The following is a 23,758-nucleotide window of genomic DNA, read 5'->3' on the forward strand; positions in this document are numbered from 1 at the left end:
CCCGACTCTATCCTACAGCTGGTCTTTACAGTGATACAGGTCTAGATGCCTTAGATGTGGTTATCAAGAAGCAGAACCTAAAACTGGCTCATCGAGCCTTCAATTTCTCGCTTCCTCCAAACATCTTATCCTACTTTGATCTAGCATCAACACGTAAGTGCCAGCCTTTGCTTCGGAGCTCTGTTAACCAATTTCGGCTGCCTAAAAAGGTATCCTCAGCAGCTCAGAGGTCACCAATTTATAGAGCAATTGCTCTTTGGAACTCTATTCCCAGTGAAATTTCTCTTATCAAAAACTCTTCTTCCCTTTGCAGAAAAATATTCTCTAAAGTTTGAAATAATTTCGTTTTCTTTTTCTTTATTTCTTTATTCATTTTGGTTTATCTATTTATTCCGCTTTACTTTATAGTTTTTTTTTCTTTTCTCCTCTCTCAATATTTTGAATTAGATTGAACCCCGCTGTTTAATAGTATTATTATTGGTTTGGATTTTTAATAAATTACAGGACATTTTCAGTTCAGATAAATTTAAGTCAAAGGCTATTGTGTAGCAGTTGTTTTTTTTTTTGTTTTTTTTTTTGATTTTTCTCGCATTGTGTTTATTTTTTTAGATATGGTTGTATTTTTTTTTCCTTCCCTGATTTGTTTTGTGTGGATTTTGTGATTGTTACGAGGTCCTATACAAGCTATGCTTCTTGGGACCTCTAGCGCTTAAGTGCATTTATGTATTTATTGTAGTATTTAATAAATTGAAATTGAATTGAAATTGAAAGAAAAGTTTCAAGTATCCCTCTTCAATTTTCTACGACCATTTTTCTTAATGCAATCACCTAGAAAAAAAGAAGACATACATCTGTAACTTCCCTTATCAGGAAAAATATAACAGAATTTTTTTTTTATTGAAACTTCATCATAGATTTTTCTTATTATTACTAATTTGATGAGACAACTTTTGTTTAGATTGCTACTCTTTAAAAGTACTAACATCCCTGTCTTTCCTGAATTTTTTTTAATGGCAAGAGGGGGGGGGTAGCGAGGATGTGTCATTGAAAAAGCTGGAAACAAAGGCAACTCCGTCTACGACTAAGCATACGTGTATGTTGTGATCTTCCATACAAATTTCCAGATTTGTCCCCAAGGAGACGAGGGTTGCCGGTGACAAGCTTTATTTATTGAGGCTCTCAGCCCCGAATGCATACACTCAATTAAATATGTTCTTATAAATTAAGAAATCTGGAGAATAAAGAGAAACTTCTCTCCCTGTCAAATCCTCTGACTTCCCATGGAAATTTGATTGGCAATTATGCATTGCTGCACCTAAGTATCAACTAATCTAAATAAAGCTTTCAATGCAACGTCTATACAGAAATTTCATTCGTTAAAACTGTTGACCAAACGGCGTGCGGTGAAGACCTGTAAGTTAGGTAACGACTCGCGCCAAAAGTATCTCTAGAAAGATACTCTAAAAAGGTTTGTAACAATATATACACATATTTAAAGAATCAGCTTTCAATGGTTATTCTAAATATGTGAAATTTATTAAATTTAAGGTAACCAGCATATCAGATTCGGAATATCAGAATCTAATTTCAGCATATCAGACGACCTTATTACAGAGGTTTAGGCCCCTATCTACAAACACGCGACATTTTGCATTCTTTTCTGAAAAGAACGATCATACAGCCGAGTTTAATTGATTTGTTTCGTTTTTCCCCACGGGTGATCGCTTCGAATCAATGGCACAAGAAAATCGGTAAAAGGCTCAATTTGGACAATTACAATTTATTCCTAAAAGCAAATACACTAGATAGACGATCTCTTTATCTTGAAGCATTGTTCTGCAGAAGTTAAACTTTAATTTGAAACGTCGGTTTGAAGGGCAATAGCTATCCTCACATTTAGAATAACCAGGTATTGTATTAAAAAAAAATTAAACAAAAAGTTTTTTTTCTGTAAACGGAAGTAAAGACCGACGTTAAAATTTAAAACGAACAGAAATTATTCCGTATCTGAGGGACGTTGCCCCCTCTTCAAATCCCCGCTCTTTACGCTAAAGCTCGACTTTCTGCCCCAAACTTTTTAAGAGCGAAGATTTCAGTGTAAAAGGAAGGGGTTGAGAAGGGGCAGCCCCATTCAAATATGGAAGTTTCTGTTCGATTTAAGTTTTAATGTCACTCTTTACTTTGAATCGGAAAAAATCTGTTTTTTAAAATGTTTAGGGATGGCAATACGCCTTAGAAACCAGAAATTTTTACATAAAGTTTTTGTTTAGTTTTAAACTGAACAGCTATCTCAGATTGTTCCTCATGCGATGTTTCGGTCATTATTCAAGCCAAAATTGGTACTTTCTGACGCAGAACGTCTAATAGTAAAAACATTGTTAGGGCACGATCGTTTAGGCCTCACTGGGCCCAAAGTCATAATGTCATAACACGAAATAGCAAAAAAAAAGTACTTGTTGTGGCTGGGTTTCCTTTTTACAAGAAATAGTTTTCAAATGTTTCGATGAAATGATCCCTCTTCCAATATACTATACCCAGTAGTCCTAAAGGAACACCTTAGGGATGAAAAATAGATAGAGAGAGAACAGGAGAGAAATAGAGAGAAAGAGAGAAAGAGAGCGAGAGAGAGAGAGAGAAAGAGAGAGAGAGAGCAAGAGAGAGAGAGAGAGAGAGTTAAAGAGAAATGTGTTTGTATTCAGTCTTATTAAGAAAAATGCGGAACGTATCTTCGTTTTTCTTGGATAGAGGATTGAACTTCTAATCTTAGATTTTTAGATGTTCTGAATTTGATGGTAAAATGTTCAACGAGTTTTTTAGGGAACATTTTCTTTAAGGTACGTTAGTAGATAGTTTAAACACCATATTAACATACACTTTCAAAGACAAATTCAAAACAAAGGGTACTAGTATTATTTTAGACTTAGAGATAAGCGCCTTTAGTGTAAAAAAAAAAAAAAAATGAAAAACATTTTGTTTTTCTGATGGAAGTACAGAGCGAAGTTGATACTTAAAACGAACAAAGTTAACTGCTTCGCGGTCTATGTAACATATTTTTGAAAAACTGTTCCAAACAAAGTTGCTCGTGATATTTCTCTATACTTGTTGAATTTTGAAAAACTAGCGCTTTATTGAAATCATGAAAACAACGAAACAAAGCAGGTATAGAAACAGGAAAATCCTTAAGTGGCCTGCAGATAATAAAAGAATAATTCTTAATTTAATAACGCTACGAGTTAGCAAAATTTTATTTTTCCCTAGCGTAGTGATTTAAATCTGTAATACTTATATTATATTTATTATATTTTATTGATAAAAGTCAAGTCAAAAGTCTCAATATTTTTTAGCAGCCATGAAATAAATAAATTTTACGACACGATCTTAACTCTGTACAAAAACCAAAAAAGCCTACTTTTCAATAACAGAACATCATTTGCAAGTTCCTAGTTTCCGAATAGTGACGTACATAAACAGTTAGATAATTATTACCAATTTACCTAAGTGAAGTAATTGTTATTGTTTACAAAAAACCGCAAATGCTCTGACAAGAATAGGCTGGGTACAAAGAATTGGAGCTGTTCTGATGTTGTGAGATGAGTTGGGGTCTCCACTTTGTCATAAGCTCCTTCTTTTATCCCTATCTTCGGAAAGGAAACCCTTACAATTTTCTTATAAAGCCTTATAGTAGCCTTCCTTTCAAAATCTTTGAACCTCACAGTAGCGTCGAGATGAATCTCTCAAGAGTCTTCACAACGAGAATCATGACTGCAAACAGCAATAAATACGAGCTTGAGGAGTGGTGATCCCCGAGGAAATTATAGCAAAATAAACGCATAGGACTGAACTGGATTTTGATTAATGTGATTCTTCGGTTTTGTGATTCTTCGGTTTTGTTTATCTTGGGTGATCTTTTCCATCTGAAAAATCTATTCCTATCTATTTTATTTAGAATGGATTATCTCCCCGTTAAAGCATAATTTTTGCAGCAATGCATATCTAATGAATCCAAGGTAATAGGTTTGAGATTGCTTGTAAAGTACGTCGACTCTTGTTGATAGAAGAGCATCAATGAACGCGAAAACCATGTAGTGATAAGGATGGCTCAGACTTGGAAAAAGCCTCCTTTCAACTAAAGGTGCCGGGAACTTATTGTTGTTCAGTTCTTAGTCAGCTTAAGCACTTTGAAATTGAGCAGAAACTACCAGTCCCTAACCAGGTAAGACCCATTACTTTTCCTAAGGCTATACACATTTTAATGATTTAAACAATATGAAACTCTCGACCTGGAATGTTATGACGTTTGAAGAAAACTATCGTTTTGACATTTTTACTGCCGAATACAGAACTCTAAACTAGACTTGTTAGGAGTTTCAAATACTCATCTCTCACGGTCAGGAAATATGAAAATAGGGAGACACAGAGCATATCTATTAGGTAAGAAGGACGACATGCATAGGAAGGGAGCAGGACTTGTGATGAATAAGATGGCTTCCAGTATTGCTTAGGTTGGGGATTTGCTCACTTTATGACCAAAAAGTGCAAGGTACGAGTCATAGTAGCAAATGCGCCTGCAGAACCAACTGACAGAGACAATAGTTGCTCAGATGATTTATAAATACAGTTACAGGAACACATAGAAAAATTCAAGGTAAAAATATATTTATATTAGGGGACTTTAACGCCCAAGTTGGTAAAATTACAGAGAGTTGGGATCCCATAAACCAGTGGTCGGCAAAGTGCGGCTCCGGAGCCGCATGCGGCTCTTTGGCCCCTCAGATGCCGCTCCAGCACAAATATTTAAATGCAGGCAGCAGACGTGCAAGTCGCGCCGAGGGTATCGGTCGGTTGACGATTGAGGGGAACGCGGCACGGGGGAAACTCGCGCGTTTCTACATGCCAGCCACTGCCCACTGTGCCATTCAGCATTCAGTTGCAGGCAGTGGTCGGAGCTTATCGTGTCTGTGCGTGTTCCAAGGGTACCTTCTTGAAGACTAAAGTTATTGTATTTTTCCCTCTAGCTGCAAATCCAACAGGTATTTTTTTCATCAATTTAAAAATGACACTAAGTTTGTATCGGTGGCTTTTGAAAAGATTATAATTTGAAATGTTTTTTAGGTGCCTTGAAATGGCTACCAAAAAGAAGCAAAGAAAAATAGAAGATGAAAACCGTGAATTTAGAGCTGAGTGGACCGAGACTTTCGCATTTATGGTAAACTTAAATGGTCTTCCGACATGTCTTATTTGTAAGGAGCAATTCACGCATAACAAGAAGTCAAATTTGGAGAGACACTTTACAGCTAAACACGCGTCATTTAGCACTAAATATCCTCTCGGTGATGCAAGGAAGAAAGCAGTTGAGGAACTTCAGAAGAACTAAGAGACATCAGCTTCTGTATTTAAGAACTGGATGCAATCTTCCAGCAATGTTAATATGGCAAGTTTTGTTATGAGTCAGGAGATTGCTTAGAGAGAGAAACCGTACACAGACGCTGAATACATAAAAAGTTGTTTTATAAATGAATCTGAAGAGCTATTTCGGTGTTTTAACAATAAAGCAGATATTCTAAAAAAAATTAATGAGGGTCCATTGTCTGCCAAAAAATGAAAGATAGAACAATTAAAATGTCTTCGAATATAACCATCCAGCTAATCGAAGATCTGAAATTGATTTCGGCTTTATCAATAGCAGTTGACGAGTCTTGTGACATAAATGATGCATCGCAAGTTTCGCTTTTTGTAAGATTTATTTCTCATACTGGTCCTAAAGAAGAACTTTTAGGATTATTGCCACTCAAAGATCGGACACGTGGAGAGGATATCGCAAATGCTGTAATTGAGTGTATGGATAAACATCATATTCCTCTCGATAAAATTGTGTCGATTTCAACAGACGGGGCAAAAGTATGACTGGCGTAAGAAAAGGGTTTCTTGCTATTTTGAAAGAAAAAATTAATCACGAGATACTTGCTTACCATTGCATCATTCATCAAGAAGCGCTTTGTGCTCAGACATTTCCAGAAGAAATTCGTAAAGTTATGGAATTAGTGATTACTATAATTAACTCCATTTTGGCTAAAGCTCTGAATCATCATCAGTTCAAGGAATTTTTAGTTGAAATGGAGAGTGAGTACGCTGATCTTGTGCTTTATAACAAGGTACGTTGGTTATCAAGAGGAAACGTTTTAAAACGTTTCGCATCACTATTACCAGAAATCAAATCATTTCTTCTTGAGAAGGGTGTTCACTATCCATAACTAACGGACGATCAGCGAATACAAAACTTTATTTCATGATAGACGTTACGTCTCATCTAAACCAGCTTAATCATAAACTACAAGGGAAAGGAAATACTATTTTTCGATGTTAGAAGAAGTCACTTCATACGAAAATAAATTATCTCTTTTTGCTCAAGATTTTGAATGGGAAACTCTGTTTCACTTTCCGAGCCTGTTGAAGCATCGCCAAAAAATAATTCCTCTATTGACAAACACTACTTCAAAACCACCATTTTAAAAATGAGAGAAGCATTTCTCAGCAGGTTTCAGGAATTTAAAAACAGCAAAGTGACCTTAGCATTCGCCAAAAACCCCCTTAAAGCTACGATAACAGATTTAAATTTTTCTCCTTTTGGCATCGACATTAGTAACTTCGAAATACAATTGCTGGATTTAAAAAACAAGGAAATAGGGAGCTCTAAATTTGAACGTTTTTGTGTTGATTTGGAAATACTTGAGAAGAAAAAATGTGAGCTTCGTTCACAACACAAGTGGTCTGCTTTGAAAGACCTGGAGAAGAAAGACATGATCATGTTCAACGCCTGGAGTAGTATTCCTGACTCTTATGATCAGCTGAAAAAACTCGGGTTTGGTGTTCTTTGCCTTTTCGGTTCTACATATTCATGCGAACAATCTTTTTCAAGCATGTATTTTATCAAGAGTAAATTGAGAAGTCGTCTTATTGATGAGAACCTGCAATTGTGCCAAAAAATAAAAACAACAACATACAAACCTAACATACTCAAACTGACCAAGGAGATGCAAGGACATTATTTGCATTAAGTGTTTGTCAGTTATTGTCATATTTAAATGTATGGATATCTTACTTTAATTCTTTTTTTAATCAATAAATATAATCTTTATTAATTTGAAATCAAGTTTCATTCAGTGTACCCGTAATTTAATGAAGGTCTAAAATCATAATAAAGATTTACTACATTAATAAACCGATCTGGCTCTCTAAATTTTTTTTTTAATCCTGGTAATGTACATATATGGCTCTTTGGCGAAAAAGTTTGCCGACCACTGCCATAAACAATACGGCATTTGATCATAGACGAGCCCACAAGTTCATATGCCACTCACATCGTGGTAAGACACTTAACCTTATTGATTATTTTATTGTAACTCGAAGACTGGCAGGACCGGTACGGGATCCTAGGGAATATAGGAGTGCTGCTATTGATGTTAAAAGTAAATACCACCATCTGTAGCATTGCCAAAAATTTATTAAATTTGGATGAACGAATCAAAGTCTTAGAGCTTTTTCACCATCAACAATCATGCAACGTCTACTAGCTTTCTTGCAGCATTTAGCAATTGTACCAACGAAAAACCATTTATATCAAAGATGGAATCAAAGAAATGCCATTATCAGTTGGTACAGTTCAGTGTTGCATCAAAACGTCTTTTATCTACTGCCGTAATTAGTATTGCAGTTGCTTAAAGTACATTCACTAAATGACTGTTTTAAGATGAAAACATTACTGACCCAAAGGTGTTTAGTATTCACATTTTGGCTGATTTTGACCCTTAGCCGAAAAAAGTTGCCGACCCCTGTTTCAGAGTGTTTTCATTTGAATGATGCATTCAACGTACATTCATTCTCCACTCCACTGCAGCAAAAAGTTTAAAGCGTCTCTTGATAACTCAGTTTCAGTGAGACTGAAACTGAGGCTTCTCATCGTTAAAAAATGGGAGGTAATGAAACACAAAGAATGTTTTTTTAAATGGCTTGAAACTCATAATAGCTTCTCACAGCAGAATCACTAATAATATCTAGCGTGTCTCAGTTCAGTGGAAATGCTCTCTATGTTCTTTAATTGGGGCACTGTATACATAATTAGCAGTATGATATTTCCCTATCTCACCCATTATAAAAACCCGGACCGAGGTGCGAGTGCTCCAGAGAACGTATTTAAACATAAGCCACGTTAGATCTTTTCACGGGTAGACAAGTCGGATTTCTCTTGAACGTGAAGCTTGGCTTCAACGTTGGAACACTAAATTTTGAAGAAACTAATTTTAAATTAATTTATTCCAATACATATATGAAAACTGGTACTTAGTAGTGCAATCTTATTATTAGATATTTTTAGAAATAAAAAGTAGGTTTCGAAGTCTCAAGTTGGTTTTACAGGCATTTTGAGAAAGTTTCTGCCAAAATACGTGTTCCAGGGTAACTGGACTGCTGATGGCAGATCAAATGAGAGGAGCTGTTTGTACGCGCCGATATAAATACATATATATATATATATATATATATATATATATATATATATATATATATATATATATATATATATATATATATATATATATATATATATATATATATATATATATATATATATATATATATATATATATATATATATATATATGTATATGTATATATATATATATATATATATATATATATATATATATATATATATATATATATATATATATATATATATATATATATATATATATATATATATATATATATATATATATATATATATATATATATATATATATATATATATATATATATATATATATATATATATATATATATATATTTATATCGGCGCGTACAAACAGTTCCTCTCGTTTGATCTGCCATCAGCGGTCCGATTACCCTGGAACACGTATTTGGGAGAAACTTTCTCAAAATGCCTTTGAAACCAACTCGAGACTTCGAAACCTACTTGTAATTCCTAAAAACATCTGAACTAACTTTATTTATATAAAATTAGCAGACAAGCGACAATGAGAATCCATGTATACAAGTGTGTCGAGTGCTGGGGTACCCTCGGTTATATATATATATATATATATATATATATATATATATATATATATATATATATATATATATATATATATATATATATATATATAAAATTAGTTCATATGTGAGATGCTTTTATCTGTCTACAATAGATTTTGAATTGTTCCGTTGATTTTGAATTGAAGTTATCAAGTATTTTGCAGTAGGTTGTATAGTTTAGGTCAGGAACCCTTATCGCTATCTAAATTCACAAAGTGCAAAGATTTTCAAACAGAGGTGTTTATTCTTTAAAGTTCAGGAAATGTCTGTCCATTTCATACGAAAACATTGATTGAAAACGAAACTAGCTCTTATCTTGGCTCTCCGCCAAAACAGATAATTAGCCTTTTTCAAGTTTCACAGGAACTCCAATCTGATACAATAAATATTACGACGTGAAAAAAAATATAAACCATCCAGTGGCGTCTCCCGAGGGGGGGCGAGGGGGGCACCCCCCCCCTAAGGTAGTGTAAAGTAGTGTAAGTTACCTAATTAACGCAAGTTTGCATTAACTAAACTTGCTCCTACCGTAAGTTTATCGGATCAACCTATTTTGCGCCCCCCCTAAAAAAATCCTGGATCCGCCCCTGAAACCATCACATTTATTCCACCAGTTATTAGAAGAAGAAAAAATTTTCCTCATTTTCACAAATTTCATCAACCCCACCCCCTTTTTTAGAAATCCTACATAGGCCAATCAGTTAAGTCCACTGTATATAAATAATGGATAAAGTCATAATATGTATATAAATTTAGTCATACCAGTGAGATGGGACACTTGCAAACCACTTGGCCGGCTCACCAAGTTTTTTTCTGCTTTCGCAATTACAAATAATACAATCTCGAACCATTTCTAATTGATTGACGTATACTCACTAACCCACTAATGCATGAATAAGTGGGAGGAGCTTTTTGTTCGTACCGAGAATGAAGAGCCAGAAATCATCTGCGGTAAACTTACTGCTAATTATATATACAGAAAATTGGGATGACCAACACTTATGACCCAAGCTTTTCATGCTTTTTTTTACTGTTTTGAATCACCTGAACACAACTACATACTGATTCTGCACTTATTTTCCCTAATGCCCTATTGAACCACTACAGCTGGTGTTTGTCCAGTTTTCACTGATCTTTCGGGATAAATTTCTAAAATGAATCATGCTAACAAAATGTGTAAGAAAAATACATAATAAATTCAATTATTTTCCTTGGAAAGTAGCCTAGTCACAAAAGTTACTTCAAATTAAAAACAATATAGCAATAAAGTTATTACCCTATTTTCCTTTAACTCTTTCGATAGGAGCATTCTTAACCAGTTGCTGATACTGACTTTCAGTCGAGGATAAGGAAAAGTGGCAAAAGCACCTGTGCCCTAAGCATTGCAGATCACAATTTACTTTGGAGATAATGACAACAGTCATTAACGAAGTAGGAACATTACTTGGGGGTAACAGATAGTAGTCTTGACAATTGAGAATTTTAAGGCTTTGCAAGTGCCCTGTTGGTTACAATAGCGGATAGTTTTAAAAAAAATCGAGGCTGGGGAGCAATAGACGAATTAGCTATACAACACTAGTTTGTTTTGGCTTATGGTTCGGTTAACTTGTATGAACGATTGCAGGATAACTTGCCACGGAACTCATCGTCAGGATAAAACACCATGGGATAACGGGCCATGGGGGATACATTCAACAACAAATAGATTGAAGAAGCAAGGTGAGACAAGGGGAGATTTTAGAGGTAATTAGATGATGAAAAACGACATTTAAGACGACACTAACCTTGTTGAAGGTGCGACGGTAAGGAGATGGACATGACAATAACGATGACAACTTTGGTGATGAGCGGTCGTTTAATTTCGCTATGTTGTTGTCGTTTATTGCATAAACGACATATAATAGATGATGAAATTACAGAAACAATTTGGTTTTAAGGATGTTAAACAACTCAACATCCTAAACAATATTTTATTCCAGAAACAATATTTTGTTCCAGAAACAATTTTTCGTCCTTTCTAAAATCTATTTTAGTTTTAATTCCAAAAGATGCTTGGAAAAATAAAACACAAACAATAGGATTTTTGGAAGAATCAATGGGAAAAATACTGCTGATTATGGCTTTATATCTTCCACCTAATGTCTGACCTGTAATGCACGGGAATAACCTACCGCACAACTCCTCTATCAAATTCTCATACATATATAGCGGATAATAACTGAATACCACAAAGCAATCACTATAAAAGTAAAATATGATTCTATTGTTTTCATTTTTATCATTTACATTCTTGTTCAGAATGCATTACTATATTATTGTATATACAGTACAAAAAAATACATAATCATTTTGACCACACCCCATGTCATTTTGCCTAGATTGTGAAGGACGGTCAAGGTTAAGATGACTGTGCTCCTTCCTGGACAAGCGGATAGGTTCGTGTCGAAGAAGATGCACATCGAGCCTTACTTCTCCATAGCCACAATGCATTCAACAGTAGAAAAAGGGAAATTTTGGAGAGGGAGATTCGAAAAAAATTGATAAAGCCCAGAAGATACATTTTTGTAGTTGCAAAATCATTTGTAAATATTTTAATAAGGGATTACAACAATTCAAAAACCTTAAAAAAGAAATCCATAAGTTTGAAGCTTAGTAGATATCGTTGTTAAAAATCGGACTTGTTTTAATAATCAGATATCTTTGAAGAGATTGAAAAGACCGAAAATTGTCTCAAATTGTCTGCAGGTAGAAGACAAGCGACAATGAGAATGCACATATAGAAGCCTGCCGAGTGGAGGGGCCCGGCGGCGAAGCCTCTGGGCTCCCTGTACATATATATATATATATATATATATATATATATATATATATATATATATATATATATAAACATTTAAACATTTGCCTCTCAATTACTTGGAGTATGTCTTGGCTTTTCTCTGTCTACAATTACCCAGCGTCTTGATGCAACCTATTGCAAAATACTTGAGTCCGTTGATTTTGAATTGAAGTTATCAAGTATTTTGTAATAGGTTGCATAGGTTGCATCAAGACGCTGGGTAACTGTAGGACAGAGAAAAGTCAAGACAGATAGTCCAAGTAATTGAGAGGCAAATATTTACATGACTGGGGTACGGGTAAATGGCAGGAGTATGCATGACTCTCTTATTGGACACATACTTGTCAGGTTAGTTTTTGGAAAGGCAGAGTCCTGCCTAGAGTCTTAGGCATGCTGATCAAGAATTCAAAAAGAGGCAATATATATATATATATATATATATATATATATATATATATATATATATATATATATATATATATATATATATATATATATATATATATATATATATATATATATATATATATATATATATATCTCTTTTTCATTTTTTATCATTAAAATGAGGTCGTGTCATAAAAAAAGAGCGTACGGTACTTTTTGAGACAGGTATGTGTGCAGTGTGGCAATGGGGCTGGCTCTTCCCCAAAATTCAAATTTTTTCGTGTTACAAGTCACTTCTTATTCAAATAATCAAATAAATTTATTCTTATCATTCCCTCCTTCTCCTCAGCCTAAATATCCTGAGTACGTGACATATTTGACATGATCAAAATTTTCAGGAAAAAAAAATAAAACTTTTAAAATTTTTCATGGCATTTCTAAGGGGCTGGGGGGGGGGAATAAGAAAATTAAGATTTGAATAAAAAATTGTAAAAATAATAACATGGAGCTTAATAATATGCCATACTCTGGTATAGGAGCAAATGATATTAGTAACTATTATCAGCTAATAGGAGTAAAAATAACCGCAAGCACTAGTGAAACCGTGCTCGACCTACTGTGGCTACTCTGAATCATTCTTATCAGGTTTGTTTCCATTAGCTCAGTTTGTAGCAAAAAAGAAATATATTCAAGCACTCTGCGCAGCTTTTTTTGAAGTTTGATCTTTCCGCTATATTTGCCACCATGACATGAGAAGAGGACGCTTTTCTACATGGCTATCTGAATCTGCTGTTTTGAAAATTGAGGCATTCCATGGTCTTTTCCCATGCTTCTCACCTAGTTGCAGATTTTGTTTTTCATGTTAGTTTGCATTCCTTCGTTCATTACTTAGCTTTTTCTTGTCTTGTCTTTTCTTTGCAAACAAAATTCAATTCTTTAACAAGTAAAACGTTTATTAAACAGCTTTCTACAAAGGGCGTGTAGATATTCTTGTTGTCACACGGGAGCAATTTGAATTCCCAATCACTTTTACTTCAAATCAAGACGCTGTCGACAAACTCTAAAAGCCTATCCTAAAGGCAGACTCCGTGATGTTAATAAACACGACACCTTAGGCCTCTCTGTCACCCCTTTCTTTCATGTCGGTTTGCCTTGTTTTAATAGGTAGGACAGGCACTAGCGCGGGGGGCTGAACCTGAGCCCTACAACTGTCACAAGTTCACGATCACTCTATAATCCATGCAGTTAACATGTACAATACCGTTTTTGGTTATTTTTATCCCCTTCCCTCACTTTAAACTTCTACCAAGACAAATTTAATGTCCATTCTTATACAGGTTATTGTTTCGATTGTCACCACTATATTCGGTAGCGAAGGATGTGTTGCTTGTATGTGACTCTAAATCATATTTGTTCAGAGGTCGTAAGCGAGACAGATTTAAACTGGACTTTTTTAATCGGACCAGGTTAATGCAGATGGCCTGAGATATCGTCAAACTAGTTCAAGCCAGTTTTAAGTGTGTTTCTTCAAACCAAGAATTAATCTAAGTAAATCTACGAAACTCTGGGACAAAATTGCAATGTAAAAATTTTTTACACCGTCTTGTAGAGAAAAAAAATTCTATACAACATATCAAAAGTCCCCGAAAATCCCCTCGGCGGAACAGGGTAAAAACAGTAGAAAAGGGGGAAATTGTAAAAAATTCAGGGGCAGATTTATTGTACACTCGAACTTCACGTCTGCTCTTTTTCTGCGCGGCGAAATAAAAAAAAAGAAAGTTATGTTGTTTGTTCGCTGGACTTGGTTTAATTTCCCCCTTTAGCAAGGAGGGGGGAAAAAGAATTCTCGATTGTTGTGCGATAAGGCTGGTCAAAATGTTGCCCCCAAGGTTTTTTGACTCGATGAACATGGTATTAAAAAACATGGTATAGGATTTGTATCTTATTTTTCTGCATTGTTTTCACCGTAAAGGAGGCAATGCATCGGACCTTCAGAATACGTGGGCAGATTTCAATTCAATTCAATTTATTAAATACTACAATAAGTACATAAATACACTTAAGCGCTAGAGGTCCTAAGAAGCATAGCTTGTAGAGGACCTCGTATCAATCACAAAATCCACACAAAACAAATCAGGGAAGGAAAAATAATACAACCATATCTCAAAAATATAAACACAATGCGAGAAAAATCAACAACAAAAAAAAACAACAAAAAACAAACAACTGCTACACAATAACCTTTGACTTAATTTTATCCGAACTGAAAATGTCCTGTAATTTATTAAAATTCCAAACCATTAATAATATTACTAAACAGCGGGGTTCGAATCTCATTCAACATAATAAGAGAGAATAAAAGAAAAGAAAACTATATAAAGTAAAGCGGAATAAATAGATAAAGCAAAATGAATAAAGAAATAAAGAAAAAAACAAAATTACTTCAAGCCTTAGAGAATATTTTTCTGCAAAGGGAAGAAGAGTTTTTGATAAGAGAAAAATCACTGGGAATAGAGTTCCAAAGAGCAATTGCTCTATAAATTGGTGACCTCTGAGCTGCTGAGGATACCCTTTTAGGCAGCTGAAGTTGGTGAACAGAGCTTCGAAGCAAAGTCTGGCACTTACGTGTTGATGCTAGATCAAAGTATGATAAGATGTTTGGAGGAAGCGAGAAATTGAAGGCTCGATGAGCTAGTTTTAGGTTCTGTTTCTTGATAACCACAACTAAGGCATCTAGACCTGTATCACTGTAAAGATCAGCCGTAGGATAGAGTCGAGGTAGGCAAAAAGTTGCCTTCACCACTCTATTCTGTGCTGTTCGGAGTTGCCGAAGGGAAGAATGGTTAGTATTGCCCCATACAGTGCAGCAATAAGAAAAATAAGGAAGGACAAATGCATAGTAAAGAGAAAGCATTACATCGGGAGGAAGAAATTGATTGGCACAATGAAGCATAGACACTTGACGAGAAATTATAGAATATGTATAGGAAATATGAGTTTTGAAAGAAAGAAAACAATCAACATGCACACCAAGAAGTTTAACACAAGAGCACAGGGGAATTATATCAGTACCATAAAAAACAAAGATTGTTGGGGAAGGTTCAGCCATGTGGTATGGGGTTCGAAAATGAATAATACTACTCTTAGAGCTATTCAAAAGCATCCGGTTCTGCTCACACCAATCACGCACATGGTTGAGCAGAAGCTGAGCCTTAGCAACACCAGAGGGCAGATCATTAGCAACCACAAAAAAATTACTATCGTCTGCAAACAAAACAGTGTGGGTATCAAGGTTGGGAGATGGAGGAAGGTCATTAATATAAATAAGAAAGAGGAGTGGTCCCAAAACTGAGCCTTGAGGTACCCCTTTGGAAACCGAAGCTAGATCAGAATATTTCCCATCATAACACACAAAGTGAGATCTATTAGACAGGTAAGATTTAAACCATTCAAAGGCAATTCCCCGAACTCCAAGTAGAGACAGTTTTCCCAATAACACAAAATGATCTACCATGTTGAAAGCTTTATAAAAATTAAGAAATAGTCCTAGAACACAACGACCCTTGTCTATGTTAACACGCACGAATTCTGTAACGTCAACTAGAGCACATGCAGTAGAGAGTTTAGGTTGGAAGCCATACTGGTGATCAGACAGAACAGAACCGCTTCCAATTGAAGCCCCATTAGACAGGAATGAAAAAAGCCTCTTATGCACAACTTTTTCAAGTAATTTCGAGAAAATTGGGAGAATTGATAAAGGTCTATAAATTGACACTAAGCTGGGGTCACCCTTCTTAAAAAGAGGGAGTACTTTTGCAATTTTAAACGAATCAGGGTATACAGCTTTTGAAATAGATAGATTAAAAATATGGGTAAGAGTTTCAACAACATAAGAAGAAACAGACTTAAGCACAAGGTTTGTTAGTCCAAGTGCATCAGCTGTGTTACTGCTACTTAAAGAAGAAATAAAATCACAGATCTCTATGCTTGTACAAGGAGTTAGAAAAATACTTCTCTCAGCTGATGAAGATTTGCCTAGTTTAGAAAAGGAGGGGGTCTTAACAGTTAGTAGGGTGGTAAAGTAAGAGTTGAAGGCATTAGGTACTGTTGCTTTTTCAATAGTTGAACCACCTGCATTCTTGAAGGCGGTAGGCTGTTTCTTTGTTTGTTTCCTACGAGATAAAGCTTCATTAACTACACTCCGAACTTTCTCCAAATTACCTTTGCATTCCTGAATTTTCAAAAAAAAATAATTCTTCTTAGCTAGTCTAATTGTTGATGTTAATACATTCTTATAATGCTTATACTTTGATAAATCATCAGAATCAAAGCTTTTGCAAGCGAGCTTAAAAAGCTCTGACTTCTGCATTGTTGATCTTACAAGACTAGGAGACATCCAAGGCATCTTGGGTTTATATTTACTTGAAGATTTTACTAGGGGAAAATTTTTTTCAATTAGTGTTGTCAGCCGACTTATTAATGAGGTTGAAGCCCAATTAATATCATCAGAATTCATTACTGAACACCAATCACTAGCACTAAGATCAGACATAAGGGTTATGAACATTGCTCTGACTATAAATTCTTGATTAAGACTCAACCCTGGTATCCTCTTGGCTCAGCATTTTTAATTTGGGAACAGAACAATAAATTGGAAAATGGTCAGAAACCATTTACTTCGACTCATTTACTTCGATTATATAATAGAAGCATAAGACAAAACTAACTTCGGTAATCACAGCAAAAGATAATTACGGTTTTGATTGAATCAAAAAGGAAAAGATAAAAGATTTGTACTATACATCGTCTTCTTCATCGTTATCAACAAAAACATCTTTATCGGAACACGCAATCCCTTGGCAGAATTTGCAAGCAAGTGTGCAAGGCAATCCATTTTTCAGCAGCTACAGCGTGAGCTGTCACAGTTGGAAAGCGTGCAGCTGCAACGAATCACATTTACCAGATGAGGCAGAACAGGTCCGATGTCTGTCATGATCGGAGTGAGGCATCCGTCACGTAATCGCCAACCCCAGTTTTTTGGGTCGAGTTCTGACACAGCATTACGCCATTCCATTACCTGATAGAAGACTCTATAAGAATGAGATTTCGCAGCCGATGGAGTTAGTGGAAGTCCCTCTGTGTTCACGAAAGTTGATGTCTTTGAGCTGCTCAAATTTTCAAGAAACCCCCTGTACCCAGCTTTTCTGAGACCCTCCCCTTTCTTAGCCTTGTAGAAACAAAGCAAAAGATTTTCACTGGCTTGCTGGGCTTCTTCCTTGTTAGAGTGTGGATTAAGGAATACTTTACAAGTTATTCCCAAAATCTTCAAGACTTTTCAGAAATGGCAGGATAGCCTCCTTTCCTATCCCAAACAAACGGGACGTAGTGTCGCAACCAAGAAGAGCATGGCCAACAAGAATATAGTGACAAACCTGTCACGGCAATAAAGACAACCGATCATTGGAACTGCTGCCTTGAGAGGACTATCAGCAGGCTCAGTATTGAGGATGTTCACCGCTTTCATGTACAAAGGTTATTCGAAAGTTACAACTGGCACCATTCCGTACGTCGACCTTTATTGGAGATAAAACGTAAGGTCGTGTATAAACAAAACGATCGGAGGGATCATAGTCGATCAGACAGAAAAAAAATCAACGAAGCGCCTTTGTGTGACCCATGGTGAATTGCTTGCATAAATCCACCCCATCCGACCCGTTTTGTGTCATATATCCAGCTTGCATGCCTTAGTAGGTCAACGTCATCGATTGTCGTCGAAGGTGATGGTCGCAATGGGTTTGTACACAAGACTGTTCTCCTGTTGGCTTCTGTTGTATTAGAAGAGAGGCACTTGTCCAACCTGCTGGAGTACTTCAAGGTTTACAACTGCTCTTGGGATTATGATTGGAAATTACGGTAGCCTTTTTGTGTCGGCAGCTAGCATGCCCATCCCATGGAAAGTACATTTTCCGTCGATAGTGCAAATTTCGTGGTCGACATTGTCGCCAATGAACTGGATGAAAGTTCCAGGAGTCATCCCTGGAAATTTTGAACCATAAGTTCCTGCGGCAAAACGCTCGAATCAAAGCACTTCAGAGTAAGAAATAGAAAAACCTAGCCTATTCAGCTGGTCGATGACAAGATGTAAACGAGAGTGTTGGTGCAGCTGGGATCTAAGATGCGCTTTCATATAAGCGATTACATACTAGGGATGGTAAGCCTTCTTTATTGCTTGATTGATTGAACCTACGAGTAGGTCCTTGTCTGATCCCGTGATTAGCAGAAAAAGAAAGAGTCTCAGAGATTGTGGTAAGAAATTCACAGCTTTTCCTTTTTCTTCTATACTGCTCAGGTTCGGGTAGTCAGAGTCTGTACACTGCACTAACTTAATAATTCTTAATTACTTTGGCCACTGTCTCTATCATAAACTTCTGCTGGTGTTCTTCACTCGGCTGTGGAGTTCTGTAAAATCACCAAGGATCTCATGTGCTAGTTGTCGGAAAGTCAAAACACCAATCTGTCGGCCTATGTCAGTTATAACAATGCAGTTGCCATAGGTTTCATTAAGTTGTCATTTTATATGCTTTGTGGTGTGCGGCGTCAGGTCTGGTTCAAGAAAAAGCCTCAACTTTTCTGCTATATCTTTCACTGTAAACTGTTTATGTTCGAATACTTTGAAATAATTAACAGCTTTAATGAATGCATCTCGATTTGTACTCTCCTGTGGTCTTTCAGCAGCGTTCACCAGATCAGTTGCACTAGAGTACCGCCTTGGAACCTCTCTAAAAGTTTTAAAGTTAGAGTAGCATAACTTATGATACGCTGCATCAGCTGCATGAAAATCCGAGCTTATAGAATTCAGATTGCCGCGGACAGCATTACCCCAATCGTCATTTTTCCTAGAATCACAGCACTGAAGAATCAATTTTTCACTTCAATTGTGGTCAATTTTCGGCACTCGTCATTTTTGGCTTTTTTTTTCTTCTCAAACGGAAGGACTAGCTTCGTATTGCAAACATATAGTTTGAGTTCACATCATATTCATCTTGACTAGATCTAGTGGATCTGTTTAAAGAAACTACAGTATCGCCGGGATCGTCATTCTTTCTTTTTACGAGACAAGCTATGGACGCCGGACGGCAGTAGTCTTTTCTGCACTGGATGTGTACTATTTCACTATCTTCAACTGTTATCTTTTCATCCCGTTGCACACTGGATTCATTGATTTGAAGAGCTCCTTTGTTCGTGATTCTGACACTTTCACCACCAGTACAGATGCTGCGGCTACAGAGCTTACAACGTTCATCTTCTTCCTACACGAATAGGGTATTATATAAAACTGCAAACAAAAATTTATTAGGCAAGAAAGAGGAGCTTTTTGTACGAGCCACATTGCAGTCACACTTGGGGCTAAACTCAAACCTAAGCCCTGTTTTTGACACGAAATCAACCCATAAAGCGAATCTGACCATAAGATTTGTGAGTTCAATACCTCTAATCAGCCTCAAGCCAGGAGGCGCAGTTAAGAATTTTCACCAATTAAGCGGCGCTCAGATATAGGATGTAAAGTGAGGAAGCAAAGTACCATAAGTTGTACGTAAGGTTTACCGCTTTTCACACGTAAAAATGGAATTTAGGAACTATACAGCCAGCGTCTTAAATATGACGCGTCGCATTCTTCAGGCAACACAAATTATTTCCTTCTATTTCTGCTCTACCTCACAACATAAAACATTTGAAAACTGCTTGAGCTAGGAAAGCTCCTAATTTCCACTAAAGTTTTAATTCAGTTTAAGACCTTATCGACCACTTCAGATCAGTGCGGTAATGTACTTTAAACCTTACGACGGGTCGTAAAGTGGACTTAAATTACTCTGCGACCTGTGTGTGAGGGCCACTTTAGAGAAAGCCTTGAAGGGATGGGTTAGCGCGAATTTCAAAAACTAGGTCAATAGTCAGACGTTGTATTTGTATTCAAGACAATGGGTTTAGCAGCCACAAGTGTGACTATAATGTGGCTCGGGCGATTGAACATTAGCAATCTCATGGTAAAATGCAAACCATCGTCTTAATGACGAAGAATCTTAGTATCGTCTACCAAAAGCATTGTATTTTTTCACCTCATGCTGCTAGATGCCGCTGCAAAATTAGGTAAAGGAAAAAGCCGTTACTTGCTTTGTCTGTGTGTTTGGAACTCTCTTCCTACTAGCCTTCCCTTTTGTTGCTTTGAATTTTCACTTTCTTCCGGAAGTTCCCATTGATAATTATAAAAACAGAACTGTCTTACCTTTATGATCAGCAAATGTGCCCATTCGTTATGTTAAAGCTTTCACTAGGTGGCAGCATGTGTATACACTTAGACTTATGGCGCATTCACACATAGCGGAAATCCGAGCGGATTGTGAAAACCAAGCAAATTTTCCGACCGTTTTTCACAATCCGCTCGGATTTCCACTATGTATAAATGCTCTATTAGTGATCTCCAACACAAGAAAAGAGAACAGGGAATATGATGTTGAACTCTCGTCAAAACGGTGTTAAAGGGTTTTAAAGCAGAGTTGATAGACCTTTGTCTCCTCTACAAATTTTGTAGAGCCGTCGACTATCTTTTTCCTTAAGAGGATATCTTGATCTCTCCCTCTTTTTCCCTTGTAACTAGGAACCAGGAGTGGGGGAGACGAGGAAAGTGGGGACACGAGGAAACCACTTATTACACAGCAATAAAAACATATTCGATCTTCTTCGACCCAAGAGCATCAGGAATGCCATTATAAGCATCAAGAGCTATCGGTCGTAGATTTTCGAGTTTTCCCCTTTCCCCCCATTTTTCACCCTGTTCCGCCAAGGGAGTTCTTGGAGACTTTTAGTATGTTGTACAGAATTTTTTTCTCTACAAAATGGTGTAAAAATCATGTATATTGCAATTTTGTCCCAGATCGTCGATTTTTTTCCGTAGATTTACTGGACTATTATTCCTGTTTTCTAATCAATAACCAATCAGTGTAGTTTTCGTATTCTTAGTGTGACCTAGTTAATTTGAATTGAGCGATTATAATTAGTTGAGTTTGCCTAACAAGCACCGTGACTGCAAACCCGGATGAAGGATGACAGACTGCCAAAAATCGTCCTTTTTGGCTGACCATCTAGGGCCAAACGAAAAGCAGGCCAAGGCTGGATGGAGTAGGAAGGGGTCGTAAGAAAGGATTTAAAGGAAGTTGCGACTTCTTCAGAAGTCACAATTTTGCCTTGAGAAGGCTTGGGAAGCCTTCTTGGGATGTAAAGAGGGAGGCTTTATATAGATTATGATGGAAGAGGAGCGTGCGCAGCTGAGTTTGCCTACGGTTGCTTGATGCTGCAGTAAGTTGAAAGTATCTAAGCAGTAAGTTGAAAGTATCTAAGCAGTAAGTTGAAAGTATCTAAGTACATAAAAATTGAAAGTATCTAAAAGTTTTATGTTCACAAGAGCAATAACCAGGTGTCATTGAATACCTGGACAGCATCCCCGAATAGATGCTGTTGACTAATATTTTTTATAAATTGTGAGTAGAATAAAAAAATTAAAAACAATCCAATACTCTTATTTGTGGTTTTAGCTAATCAAGACCTTCAAGCTTTGATACACATGAATTTATCACGACGCATTAGTTATACCAAATGTGTAAACTAAACCAGAGATAACATATTTGCGTGTTGTGCTATTATATTTCTTTTTTGGGCGAACAGTCTTTAAGCTTTTATAGACAACATATTGGTATTACGCGTGACTTGTGTCATTTTTCTCATTTAACATCATTTTAAACAACAACCATTTTTTATGTACCTCCTCAGAAGGGATCCTCAGCTACATTTCATTGGGGGTCAGGGAGGGGGCTGGGTTAGAAAGGAAGGGAATCTTGTACTTTTTATTGTATCAATGCTGTGTTCTTCACAAAAGGGGCACTTAACATTCAAATAAAGTCAAAATTAAATAGAAATACAAAATGAGAATCAAATACTTTGTGACTTCAACCCTTTCCACTTTTGCACTATTACAGATATGCAGAACTGACCAAAAAAAATCACTTCAAGGCTGACGTCAGCAGTTGTCAAGGCGTTCTTTACTCATTGTTAGCCTTAGTACAGTTTCCCTGACTCGAATTTGCCAAATATTCTATTCCCCTTAGCAGATGTCACTGACACAATCTTTACCGTCTGAAATGCCTTCCTTACTAACGGGTGAGTATTTTTTGGTTCTTTTACTACAGCAAAAGTATTCTTGGACGTTCGGTCAACAGCACATTCTTCTGCTTTGTGCTTGAAAAGACAGAGTCAAATTAAAATTCCTTACTAATTAGATTTAGAACAGAAAATGCTGGCGCAAATTTGATGCCCTCAGTGAGATCATAATCAACTAGCCACTTAGCAATAGGTGTAATCTTTTCAGTTTCTGAGAATACTGGCGACAGTTCCAAGACGATACTGGCGTCATGACCTACAGTCAACTCTTGGGACAGCAGTCAAGTCTTTCAAGTCTCCTTGTCTTTCACACACGGAATATTTTTTTTTAGTTTTAAGTTTTAATGTTGCTCCTTACTTTCAGTTAAAACACTTGTTTTTTCTTATTTAATTTCTGAACGTTTTTGAATTAATGCAGGTATTGATTTTGGCTCACTGTACACAAATAATCAAAACGAAATTTGCATATTAATTTTACCTTTTTTGGTTAAATGGCTTTCTCAAAAGTTGTTTAATTTTATTTACGAACGTTTTTATTAGTAATAAATATACGTAACTTACGAATTAACTTACGTAACGAACTTCTATATTCATATATTTTTAATATGTATATTAGGGGGTTGGCCCCCCAGTCAATACCTCGCTCTTTATGCTAAAGTTCAAATTTTGGTCCAATCCTTTAAAAATGACCCCTTAATCACAAAGGCCGTTAATTAGAATAAATAGCACTTATAAAAGTACTAAAAACATTTAGCGTAAAGAGCGAGGTATTAACTAGGGGGCGAACCCAATCATATATGTATTAAGTTCTTTTTAAGTTTTTAGTTCGTTTTAGGTTTTAATGAATTTTAATAATTTCTGTTCGTTTTAAGTTTTGATGTTGCTCCTTACTTTCAGTTGAAAAACATGTTTCTTTTTTATTTAATTTCTGATCGTGTTTTTAAATAATGCTGGGAAATCTGGCGCCCCCTTCATAGCAATGTCCCTTCCCCCCTAAGAAATTCCTCCATGGAAAGATCCCCCCACGTAACCCCTGATCCCCCCCCACTACCAAAAAAACGACTGTATATCCCCGAAAACATCTGTATACTTCCTAATAACCCGGAAAGTCAATGAAAGAAGATCAGTGTCAGTCGCTAAAACATAAAGAAAAAAATTAAGTAATTTTAATAGCAAATCCGTTGGTCTAAAAGATCAGCCGGTCCCTATCATCTACTGCCCCCCCCC

The 23,758-nt window shown here is 36.2% G+C and overlaps 1 protein-coding gene and 1 long non-coding RNA gene across 2 annotated transcripts in view; both read right to left on the reverse strand.

Annotated features, from left to right (window-relative positions):
* LOC148949486 (uncharacterized) overlaps positions 1–11,346 on the reverse strand; it is a 36,865-nt gene extending 25,519 nt beyond the window's left edge. Inside the window, exon 1 of the long non-coding RNA XR_016142138.1 lies at positions 11,265–11,346. This is a non-coding gene — a long non-coding RNA (uncharacterized LOC148949486). The remainder of the gene's footprint in view (positions 1–11,264) is intronic.
* The window catches only part of PolH (DNA polymerase eta), a 419,141-nt gene that overhangs the window by 371,770 nt on the left and 23,613 nt on the right, over positions 1–23,758 (reverse strand). The window lies entirely within an intron of this gene.

Source organism: Artemia sp. Qi Xiang Cuo, chromosome 8, assembly GCF_049724085.1.
Source record: "Artemia sp. Qi Xiang Cuo chromosome 8, ASM4972408v1, whole genome shotgun sequence".
In the NCBI taxonomy this organism is placed as follows: domain Eukaryota; kingdom Metazoa; phylum Arthropoda; class Branchiopoda; order Anostraca; family Artemiidae; genus Artemia; species Artemia sp. Qi Xiang Cuo.